This window comes from Colobus angolensis, unplaced genomic scaffold (assembly GCF_000951035.1).
Source record: "Colobus angolensis palliatus isolate OR3802 unplaced genomic scaffold, Cang.pa_1.0 Scaffold117, whole genome shotgun sequence".
Classification (NCBI taxonomy): Eukaryota; Metazoa; Chordata; class Mammalia; order Primates; family Cercopithecidae; genus Colobus; species Colobus angolensis.
The window spans coordinates 3257451-3269691 of NW_012112808.1; positions in this window are offsets into that span (position 1 = coordinate 3257451).

The window sequence follows — 12241 nt, forward strand, 5'->3', positions numbered from 1 at the left end:
TTGAAAGCATATTGTATTATAGAGTTGCTCTTGTTAAAAGAGAAATCTTTGAAGGATGCCAAGGGTTATCTTGGCAGGGATCCACGGTAAACAGAGCTCTGGCTCTAAGAGATCACAATATGCAGCCTACTGGATAGATGGTCCTGTAAGAGGAGGCACAATTCTGCATCTGGTAGCATAGCGTGCCTGTGGGTGGGGGGGGGGCGCTTTTATTTGAAAATTTTTGTTAATTAGTGAAGAGCTATTGGCCAAGATTTGGAATTAAATTATGAATAAGTGTAATGAGAACTTGAATCCTTCACATGAGGAAGATTCTCCTAGGGAGGAAGAGATAAAATATAATTTCTGCCTTTATTCCAAAAAAAACCCCGGCAAATTCAGCATTGAGGTTTTCCTGTATGGTATGTAAAGTTTAGGTTTCAAAGAAGCCACAAGCCATTTCCTGTGGCTAGCAACAGAGCACTGTCTTCTCTTGAACTCACTTGTTCTATGCTCATCATTCATTCTTATATTCATTGGATTAGCTAACTTTTGCTTTGCAATGAACTACTCCAGCTATCAAAGACTTAAAAGGATAGCCATTGATTTAGCCTAAGAATGGGCTGGGCAGTTCTCTGTCTGGCCTGGGGTTGGCTGATCTCAGCTGGGCCTGCAGACTCAAGCATCTGCAGTCAGTTGGTGAGCTGGCCAAGGCTAATGGCTGAAGTGGCAGGGGCAACTGCTCCAACCGGCCCACCTGTCTCTCACTAGCCTGGATTCCATGTGGGGACTGGATTCCACTGCAGCAAGAAAGTATGCCCCAAAGCCTGAGCACCACTGAGGCCTCAGCTAGCTTCATCTTGTTAATGTCGCCTTGGTCAAAGCAAGTCAGAAAGTGAAGAACATGTTCAAACAGTGAGGGAGGGAAATAACTTGTGGCCATTTTGCAACCTACCAAGCCACATTTTAGTTAATTTTTTTTTTTTAAGATGGAGTCTCACTTTGTCACTCCTCAGGCTGGAGTGCAGTGGCACCATCTTGGCTCACTGCAACCTCTGCCTCCTGGATTTAAGTGATCCTCCCACCTCAGGCTCCCAAGTAGCTGGGATTACAAGTGTGCGCCACCACGCCCAGCTAATTGTTGTATTTTTAGTAGAGACAGGGTTTCACTATGTTGGCCAGGCTGGTCTCAAAGTCCTGACCTCAAGGGATCTGCCTGCCTCAGCTTCACAAAGTGCTGGGATTATAGGTGTGAGCCACCACGCCCCACCTAGTTAATTCTGTTAACGTGGTTTATCTATCCACCTGAACAGATTTCTCCACAGAGTTAAAAGTATTAAAGAAAATGCATAATGGGAAAATAACATAAATTACATAGTAATTTCTTATTATGAAGGAACATGAGATTAGATAGGAAACTGAGTTCTAACCACAGTTCATTTTGTAGCAATGTGACTTGGAGCAAATAATTTAGCTTAGGAGTTAGTTTTTACCTTTAGAGTGAGGAAGTTGGTTTATCTCTGAGGTTTCTCTTGGATTACCAAGATGTTGGATTATCTCTGAGCCTTCTCTTATCACGCCATTATTAGTAGAAAGAAATTTGACATGAGATGGATAAAAGCAAGCAGCTTTATCCTAAAGAATTTACCAACAAAATTTGTTTAAATCCAACAAAAATACAGGAATTTCTAGCCCAAGAATATGAGCTCTAAGTATTTCCAGATTTGGATTTTGAGTATTTAATCTCCAGAGAACTTTTGTTTTCTCCCAAAACTTCTCCTACCTGTCCACTCGGTCTTTGACCAGATGTTCAGGTTTACTATGAAGCTCTGACACCGGTGGATTGGGGCTTCATGTCCTTGCCTTGCCATATTGTTCTCCTGACTACCCACATTAAAAGATTGACCTCACTGAGGCAGACTGCATCTTCTTGTTCCTAGTAGTTAGCAAAGTGTCACATATCAGTAACCAATAAACATTAGTTGAATGAATGGAATACAATTGAGCCGATTTTTCATGAATAGCAGATGACTATGTTTTTTTTTTTGAGGACTGTAACAGTATATTTTGGGGACACTGGAAAACACTGGAGGCTCTACTTAGAGTTATGGTTTTCTGCCTTAAGCAAAGTGATTTGATTTGCTTTGACTGTGAGGAGAGGATTCAGGGGCTCTGTGAGGTGGTGGATGCCTCACCTCCTCTGGAAGGCAAATCAGAGATCCTGTGCTGCTTGGAATAGAGGAAGGCCGCCACGAAGTGCAAGTTCAGCCACCCCTGGGGCAACAGTGATATAGAGGGCTCAACGCCCTTGAATGGGGGGCACTCTAAGGTCAAACTTAGACCTGGCGCCCCCTTTCCCAGAAGCAGGGAGGCCAGACCATTAATGCAGTCCTATTGGGCTCCATAGCCTGCTCTAGCCCATCTCTCATGAACAGGATGAGTTCCAGGAGGGAAACAGGGAGGAAAACAGCTCTATCATGAGCACCCCAGAAAACCACCACTTGGATAATCAGATCAGCAGCTGATCGCAGACTGTTTTTAATCGTTCACTTTCCACTGAGGGTCTGTCATTTTACGGTCCTGGGTTTTGGCTGAGATTGTCTCTGAAGAAAAAAGATGAAAAGAAGCAAATCCATATAGGACTATGGAATTTCTTCCATTTACCATAAATAAGCAACAATAACAACAACGATAAAGCATATTAAAAGCAGAGAAAAAAGTCCTTGTCATTTTCATGGATTCACAATAGAACTACTAAATTTAGTACAAGATATTATATTGATTAACTCAGTGATGTGATACTAGAAATCAGTCTTGCAGGGGAAAAAATCTGATTTAGAAAAAATTATATTAGAGATTCATGTTCATTTTAAACCTCAAAGTGTGACTGGTAATGAAAAATTGAGGCCCTATGCTTCTGATTAAAACTGACTTAGAGGTGGCCTTGCCCACAGCCAAGAAAATTCAGTAGAAACCTCTATTAACTCTCTAATGTGGTTTTTCTCCAATTAATTAATTAACCCTTAATTATTCCACATAATGCTTCTGTGATGCAGGAAACTGGTGAAGTTACTGCTGTCTTAATGAGAAGGAACACGAGGCAATGGGATGTGAAACGATCTCTGGAGTCACAGAGGGAGCCCACACTGAACTCAAGAGAGAATGCAGAAAGCTGGGAATCTTCCTCTTCTGTGCAAAGAGGGGTTTCTCACAAGTAAGCAGACTACTGCTTTTGATTCTCCATCAAAGTCAGCCTCCTTAATTTAAAGCAGGAGGAAGTCAGACTCTGCACCCAGTTATCTGCAGGCTTTCAAGACAAGAAGCTATGACGCAATATAGAACCTACATTTCCAAATCTTGAATATTTAAAAAGAGTTTCAGAAAAAGAGACAAACATGGTTATATATAACCATATAATAATCTTTATCTTATGACTGGCTGCATCTGAACTGTTTATTTTTCTGTCTTCCAAACAGATGCAGAAATTTTAAGTTGGGAACATATTTTCAAAGCATGGTATAGGCGATGCATTGTGATTGCTCACAAATATTCCTTTTTAAACTTTTTAAAATGATTCTTCCAAACAGTCTTGAGGGATTGAACTAAATGAATGTTTTGGTGGCTATAATACACTTCTGGGTCCTAAAGTACCTTATTTCAAGATTAAGAAGACTAAGAGAAAATATAATCAGAATAAATTCTGAAAACTGGAAGGAGTAAGTGCTTTTAATAAGTGGGCAGATAGACTGTGAAATCCCATCCGAAGAGCAGGAACAATAGGGTTCTGCAACGGGGTCCTCATTCAAATTCATGCAAGAATAAATCAACAGTGTTTGAAGTGGCTCAGAGCAAGGATGACCATGATAAGCACAGAAAGGTTCACTGAAGCCATGAATTTGACTTTGTGTGGTAGGGGTTGCCAAAATCCAGTTTATTTACTTTTGAATCATTCAGAAGGAACCATCAAGAGGGGTAAAAAAGGAAGAAAAACAGAGTATAAACAGATATTTCCTTTTTAGTTTTTTTTAGCATGCACTCTGGGTGACTGGACACGCTTGCTTCCGTTGGTCCATAAAAGCCATCGTTGTATTATAGCTGGTGAGTTGTTGGATGACAAACAACAGGAGCAAAATCCTGTTGCAGGAGTTCCTCCCCTGCACGCAATGGTAGTCAGGGTTTAGGTCTGGAAAGATTCCCCTTTTTGTGAACATTGCTTGGGGAAAAAAACCTTCCAGCTCCGACTTAGAGGGATGAAGTTCGAGTCCATTATACTGGTGGACAAATCAAATTGTCCTCCCAGCTGTTATGGACTAAATTGTGTCCCTTTCAAACTTGTATGTAGAAGCCCTAACCCCCAGTGCTTCAGAATGTAACTGTGCTTGGAGATGGGGCCTTTGAAGATGTAATTATGTTAAAATGAGGCCATCAGCGTGGGCCCTGATGCAACCAGGTTGCTGTCCATATAAGAACAGGAGATTAAGACACTCCTGGAAAGACCAGGAGTGCACATGGAGGAAAGGTCCCATGAGGACACAGTGAGATGGCAGCTGTCTGAAAGCCCGGGAGGAGGCTTCAGAAGAAACCAAACCTGCCGACAGCTGGATCCTGTCTATCCAGTTTCCAAAGCTGTGAGAAAATAAATTTTTGTTTCTTGAGCCACCCAGTCAGCAGTATTTTGTTAAGGCAGGCCTGGTGAGCTAGTAGATCAGCTTTGGACCATGTGCTGTTCAGCACTCATGTGGAATTGAGCAGACTTTCTACGTCCAGACATGCAATGGCAGTTCAGTGGTATGTGTTGAGTGAACGAATGGATGATCTTCCTTTTCACAGTTTCCTTATTTTCGGAAACAGGCCTCGTTGTAATATCTCCATCACAAGGTTGTAGCTGTAAGTACCTGTAAAATGCTTAGCACATCCACTGGCACACGGTCAACACCATAACAGTGTTTGTTCCAATGATTTTTACTGTTAAGCATTGTATTCATTTTTATCTTTTGGTAGTGTTATAGATAATGATTCTTAAGCTAGGCAGTGGGACACATTCATGAGCATCATGAGTATTTTACTTCCTGCAGTTTCAATAGAACTTGGGCTGTTTTTCTCTAACGTACTGCATTTGGTCTGTGGACCAGGAAACCATAGGAATCAGAAATGGATGAGATGGGCGCCATCACATTGGGCTTATCTTTTCGTAGCTGGATTAGGTGGTTTGATGACTCTTTGGTATTTTGCATCCGGGGTGGGAATGGAGGGTTGAAGGAACAAACTGATGTTCTTCCCTTTTCTCGATTTCCCACTTCGAAAGTCCCAGCAAACACATCGGACTCAAAGCAGACAGAACTTGAGCCTAAACTGTGCTTTAGGGTGAAGGGAAGGAGGAAGGCTATGTTCCTCAAGTGTAATGAGTGACAGAACTTTCACAGTTTGTGTCTTAACAAGTCTTCCACGATGGACTAGATTTTACTTCTCTGGGCGAAAATTTTCTTAGCTTTATTCAGTTACCTTCAGTTAGTCCCCTTTCTTCAGAAATAATCTTCCACAGTAAAAACCCCCAAATAAAGTGCACAGAGCTAACTTTTGTGCTCTCTGTATTTCATGATTATTGAGCCAACCTGCTGCATGCTCCATTAATCTCTCAAACCAGCCTCAGACTTGGGCTTCGAGGAAAGTGTTTCCAATTTTAACCTGTCTGCATTCCATGAGGCTTTGTTTATGAAATTGACACTGCCCCAGAAGGCCCCATGGCCCTTCAGTGTCCCTTGTGTCATTTCCATTTCATCACTGTGTTATTATTAATTTGAGGCTTCTCATTGTTGATTACATATGCATTTGTCCTCATCTTGGAACCCCTGTAGGTGGGGAGCTGTGGACAGCCTGCCTGATGTCCTTTGTGCTTCTTGTTACCTGTACTACTGCATGAGCACAGCGTGCCCCGTAATGAGCTGATGGGATGGGAGCAGCTGGCCACGTGTCCATTTTCACCTTCCATCAGTCTGTGCATCTGTATCGCCTCTATTTTATTTTCTCTCCTTGACTATGTTTTTTCTGAGCTGTGTAGTGTAGCACTTTGAGATTGACAAGTATGCCATCAAGAAAGCAGGCAGAGAGAGAGAGAATGTCTTAAATTTTTAATTTTGAAATGCTCTGCACCACCAGAAACAGCAAACAGGGCAGGTTCAGCAATTTGGGGCTGGAAAACACAGCACACAGAGGATACATGAGCTCACAGCAGCGGCTGCCATAAGGAGGGTTAAGACAGATGCCAATGAGAGAAGAGAAATACAGGCACTTTTCCCAGCCAACTGTCCATCCTGAAAGCAAATGGTGCCAGCCCAGAAGGCCTCTGACAAGGAAAGAAAGAGAGAAAAGGGGGTCATGGAAGAGAAGATGAGGAAGAAATCTAGAAAATGTGATTGTAGCAGCAGCCTTCCAGTCTCTCATTCTTCTGTAAAGGATGCTCTGCTCTGCCACACACATGGGGAATGGTTAGCTCCAGCACAGTGGGGCGGTTTGCCCCAGAGCCCCCTCCCTGGTGACTGGAATTTCCTACGATGGCCTAAAATGAAATAATTTTTTTTCTAGTCTTTTTTCAGTGGGATTTTAATAGACGCTTAGAACCATATTAGAGCGAAAGCATGTCTGGGTATTTTATAGCGTGCCGTAGCATGTGGAGACCTGAGGATGGGGGTTGCCTACTGCATCCCACAGCTTGTCATTTTTGGTGTTTGTTTTCTAGTGAACTTTTTATTAAGTATAACATACTCAGAAAAAATGCACCAATCATAAATATACAGATCAGCGTCCTTTCCACAGAGTGAACACATCATATCCCTGCAACCAGAACCCAGATTAAGAGCTCCACACTCCCGTTGGCCCAGAAGCCCTCATTGAACACTGCTCCTTTTCCTCCCCAGCAAGGGTAACCACTACCCTGATTTCTAATAAGATAGATTAATTTCACCGGTTTTTGAAATGTACATAAATGAAACCATACAGTAAGGCCAATTTTGGCTTCTTTCACTCAACATTATGCTTGTGAGATTAATCCAGGCTGTTTGTGTGTAGAAAGAGTCTGTTCATTTTTTGTTGCTGTCTTACACTGTACTGTATGAACAATCTACATTTAATGTTTATCCATTATACTGTGTAATTTCCAGTTTTAGGCTATTATGAATACTGCTCAGAACATTCTAGTGCTTGTTTTTGTTGTTTTTGCATATGCCTGTGCATTTCTGATGAGTATTTAAACTTAGAGTTTCTGAGACATAAAATATACCTATGTTCAGCTTTTTTTCATTCTCTCTCTTTTTTTTTTTTTTTTTTTGAGGAATTTTGCTCTTGTCACCCAGCCGGAGAGCAATAACGTGATCTCAACTCACTGCAACCTCTGCCTCCTGGGTTCCAGCGATTCTCCTGCCTCAGCCTCCCCAGTAGCTGAGATTACAGGCAACCACCACCATGCCCAGCTAATTTTTGTATTTTTAGTAGAGTCAGGGTTTCACTATGTTGGCCAGGCTGGTCTCAAACTCCTGACCGCAAATGATCCACCCGTCTTGGCCTCCCAAAGTGCTAGGATTACAGGTGTGAGCCACCGCGCCCAGCTGTATGTTCAGCTTTTATAGATAAATGTAACTAGTTTTACACAGTGGTTGTAAAAATTCGCTCTTCCATCAGCAATTGTCTTCTTCATTTTAGCCATTCCGAAAGACATAATACAGTTTGCTTTTGAGATTCAAGTAACTGAGTACTTTTTTTCCTTAGCAGAAACATCCAATGAGCTGGTTGATATATGCGCCCCCTTGTTCTGCTGCCTGCTGCCAGGGAAACCTGTAGGATGCTATCTGCCTGGAAATATTTAATGCCTAAAATGGAATGATACAAAAAAATATGAAGCAAGGACTCTGGCCTCAAAGAGCTCACACTGAACTTGGAAAGATAGTAACTCTACATACTAGCAGGCCACAATGAAGTACTGAAGTGTTTGGGAGTAATGTTAAATGTTTGCTTCATGTTTCTGAAATGTTGATACTAATGGTAAAACGCAAACAGTGGAATCAGTCCCCAAGTACAAAGAAATGAGAGATGGTAGAACATTGGTGCTGGGAAAAGCCTCAGGAAAGAAATGGAACTTTGCTGAGTCTTTTGAGTGTAAGATGTTTGCAGATGAAGAAAACTGAAATATTTCAAAACTTTTTTTGTCATGCACATTACTATGTATATGACACTGAGCAAATATCTCAATATTAACAATGGCCTAAGTTGCTGGCTTTGTCACTTAGCATCGGAAACACAAGTTAAATGGAACATCTCCTTGAATGTTTCAGAACTCCTTGAAGTTTCTAATCATCCTCTTACCTCTTACATTAGCTGTAACTTTAGTGATTATGTCAAGAGAGTGAATTGTGCTTTGAAATTGGGGAGGCTGAAAACATGGTTTGTATGCTGTCAACTGTTTAGGGTGGGGAAATGGATTCTACAAAATCTGCTTTCCGTCTTTGATTTCAAAATATTGAAGGAAATTTCACATTTCTTGTAGGCAATTAAAAAGGAGAACTGTTGCAATTTTATATCACTAGAAAGGTCTTTATGATCCACGTAACTTGGTGGGTAAATATTTTTAAAAAATCTCTTAAGTAGTACATTTGACGGAGAGGGCTTCTTGCTTCCAAATATTAATTTTTACTCTTTGCCTTCCAATAGCAAAATCTTGGGCAATATCTCCTACCAAGAAACTACATTTCCTGGCCCCCCCCCCTTTTTTTTTTTAACTTAGTGAGCCCATGTGACCGAGTTCTATCCAAAGTAATACAGATGGAAGTATAATTTTGAAGCCTACCTGAAAGACAGTGGGGGCTGGCATAGTGGCTCACACCTGTAATCCCAACATTTTGGGAGGCTGAGGTGAGAGGATCGCTTGAGGCCAGGAGTTTGAGACCAGCCTGGGCAACAGAAGGAGACCTCATCTCTACGAAAAAGAAAAAGAAATATAAAAATTAGCTGGACCTGGTTGCATAAGCCTGCAGTCCTAGCTACTTGGGAGGCTGAGGAGGATCACTTGAGCCCAGGAGTTCGAGGCTGCAGTGATCCATGATTGCAGCCTGGGTGACAGAGCAAGACCCTGTTTCTAAAAAAAGAAAGAAAGAAAAAAAAGACAGTGGGCAAAGCCATTCTCCTTTCTCCCTACCTGGAACTTCAGCAGCCATTTGGAACTGTGAAGTCACCTTTTGAATGAAAGCAGAAAAATAGATCAAGAAAATAAAGTGGAAAGATAGAAGCTCTCTCAGTCCGTGAAGACTCTGTGGAACAGCCTTGAACTGCTGATCTTCAGGTGTCTTTTACACAATAATCCTTCCTGAGTTTCAGCCACTGCAAATGAGTTTCTGCTGTTAGTAGTTGAACACAGCTCCCCCATGATGTAGATGGATAGACATGTAGAATCCATACTTTCTCAGTCTAAAGATTAAGAGGTCCATGGATTCTGATGGCGTTTTCTTCTTCACAGGATCCCCAGTGGAGAGGGATGTGCAATCTACCTTGGTACTTGGCTTCCTCCACTGTTTGTGAATGTTACTATCAGGCTTGTCCAGTTTATTCCCCTTCCCTTCAGCTCTGGGTTGATCGCAAGACTGTGGGGAAAATAAGAAGTATTAATATCTCTCTTCACATAAAAACTGCAGACTCTGTTATGGCCTCTATATCAGAGGCATCCATGAAACAAAAGGCTTGAGGCACCTTGAGGAAATTCATGGTGACCCCCACCCATGAAGAAGTATGCAAAAGCCATTCCTCTAGACAGCCCGTGAAACAGACGATATATTCTTTTTTTTTTTTTTTTTTTTTGAGACGGAGTCTCGCTCTGTCGCCCAGGCTGGAGTGCAGTGACCGGATCTCAGCTCACTGCAAGCTCTGCCTCCCGGGTTCACGCCATTCTCCTGCCTCAGCCTCCCGAGCAGCTGGGACTACAGGCGCCCACCACCTCGCCCGGCTAGTTTTTTGTATTTTTTAGTAGAGACGGGGTTTCACCATGTTAGCCAGGATGGTCTCAATCTCCTGACCTTGTGATCCACCCGTCTCGGCCTCCCAAAGTGCTGGGATTACAGGCTTGAGAAACAGACGATATTTTCTAAAAGTGGCTATAAGAATATCTCTGGTCCCACACAAACTTCCAGAAATGTTCTACTTCCCTCATCAAGACTAGAATCTACATCCCCTCTCTTTCAATCTAGGAAGGTCTTTGTGACTATCTCAATTAATAGAATATAGCAGAGGAGATACTACGTGACTTTCAAGACTGGGTCATAAAAGGCAATACAACTTCTGCCTAACTCTGTGTCTAGGAACAGGTGTGTTTCTAACTCTGTAAGAAGCCTGCTACCATAAAGTCACCATACTAGAAAGACCACACAGAAGTAAAGATGCCCATGAAACTCAACTGCTCCAATCTGTTTAAATATTGATAGTCCAGATACCAAACGTAGGAGTGAGGAAGTCAAGATGAACCTAACTCCAGCCACTGTCTGACATGAGAGACCCTGAGCACCAACCACCTTGCTGAGCCCAGTCAATCCTCAGAACTATGGTCAGGTGTGGTGGCTCATGCCTGTAATCCCAGCACTGTAGGAGGCTGGTGGGGAGAATGCTTGAGTCCGGGTGTTTGAGACCAGCCTGGGCAACATGATGAGAGCCCGTCTCTACAAAATTTAAGAGATTACAAAATTTAAGAAAACTAGCCAGGTGTGATGGCATGTGCCTGTGGTCCCAGCTACTCAGGAAGCTAATGTTGGAGATTCATTTGATCCCAGGAGGTCAAGGCTACAGTGAGCCATGATTACACAGCTGCACTCTAGCCTGAGTGACAGAGGGAGCAGAGGGAGGCCCTGTCTCCAAAAAAAAAAAGAAGAAAAAAAAACCAAAACTCTCAGAACAATGAAAGATAATATAAAATTGTAGTTTTAAGTTACTGACTTCTTCACAGCAATGTAAAACTAGATCAGCCCAACAAGCTGAATGCCAGGGCTCTGAGATGCCATTTCTTTCTGCCCTACATCTATGCTTACATACTTGCAGAGGTGTCTCTGGCAGGTCGTCCTTCCCAGTTCACCTAGTAACAGGGATTCACTACCCTTGGGAAGCCTGGATAATTTTTTATCTGCTCTAAAAGCTGAAATTCTGTCTCCCTGTGGCATCCACCTCTTGGTCTTAGCTCAGAGATGTGGGCCCATTCAGAGCAAGCCAGATTCCTCCTCCACAAGCAACCTTGAAACTACTTGAAGATATCTTTCTTGCTTCTTGTGGGTTTTTGCTTCTCTAAATACTAAGCATTGCTTTTTTATGTCATTAGTCTCTTCATGAGCACCCCTGAGGAGCTAAGAGTGAGAGAAAATGGCATGAAACCAAAAACTTTCTGTGCAGGGAAAATCTTCAGATTTCTAGATGTTAATAGAAGGTAAAAAGGCAAGATGTGAAATTATATATTCACTAGAATTATAATTTTGTAAAATAAACCTATGAAATAGGCTTCAAGGAAATATCCTCAATAGAAATATTTAACTAAATGGTCAATTTTCTGCCTGATTTTTTTTTTTTTGAGACGGAGCTTCACTTTTGTTGCCCAGGCTGGGGTGCAATGGAGCAATCTCGGCTCACTGCAACCTCCACCTCCCGGAATTCAGGCGATTCTCCTGCCTCAGCCTTCCTGAGTAGCTGGGATTACAGGCATGTGCCACCACACCCGGCTAATTTTGCATTTTTAGCAGAGATGGGGTTTCTCCATGTTGGTCAGGCTGGTCTCGAACTTCCGACCTCAGATGATCTGCCCGCCTCGGCCTCCCAAAGTGCTGGGATTACAGGTGTGAGCCACTGCACCCGGCTCTGCCTGATTTTCAGAACTTTTTATACCGTTGTTAAATTGCTAACATATAATGCATTTGAGATCTTCTGAAGGGGGAAAGGATGCTTTTCAGCCTAGGGAATGTGAAAAGACTAATGAAGCCTTTCATTTCATCCAGGCTTTCTAGACTTGCCACAAATGTGCCACACTTACTCTCAAGGGTTTTTACCACATCTACAAAGAAACAAAATGAGTGTATGTAGCATCCTTGCTCAAGGTCACACAGTCAAGCTGACCTGTCAGGTGGCTGCCCACAAGTCAGTTTATCCCAAACAAGTAAACCAAATTCACTGTTTCCAGACCATCCAATTTTTATCTCCCTTTTCTCCTTTCTCTTATAAATTATGTATTTGCCTTGGTTCACTGGCCGTC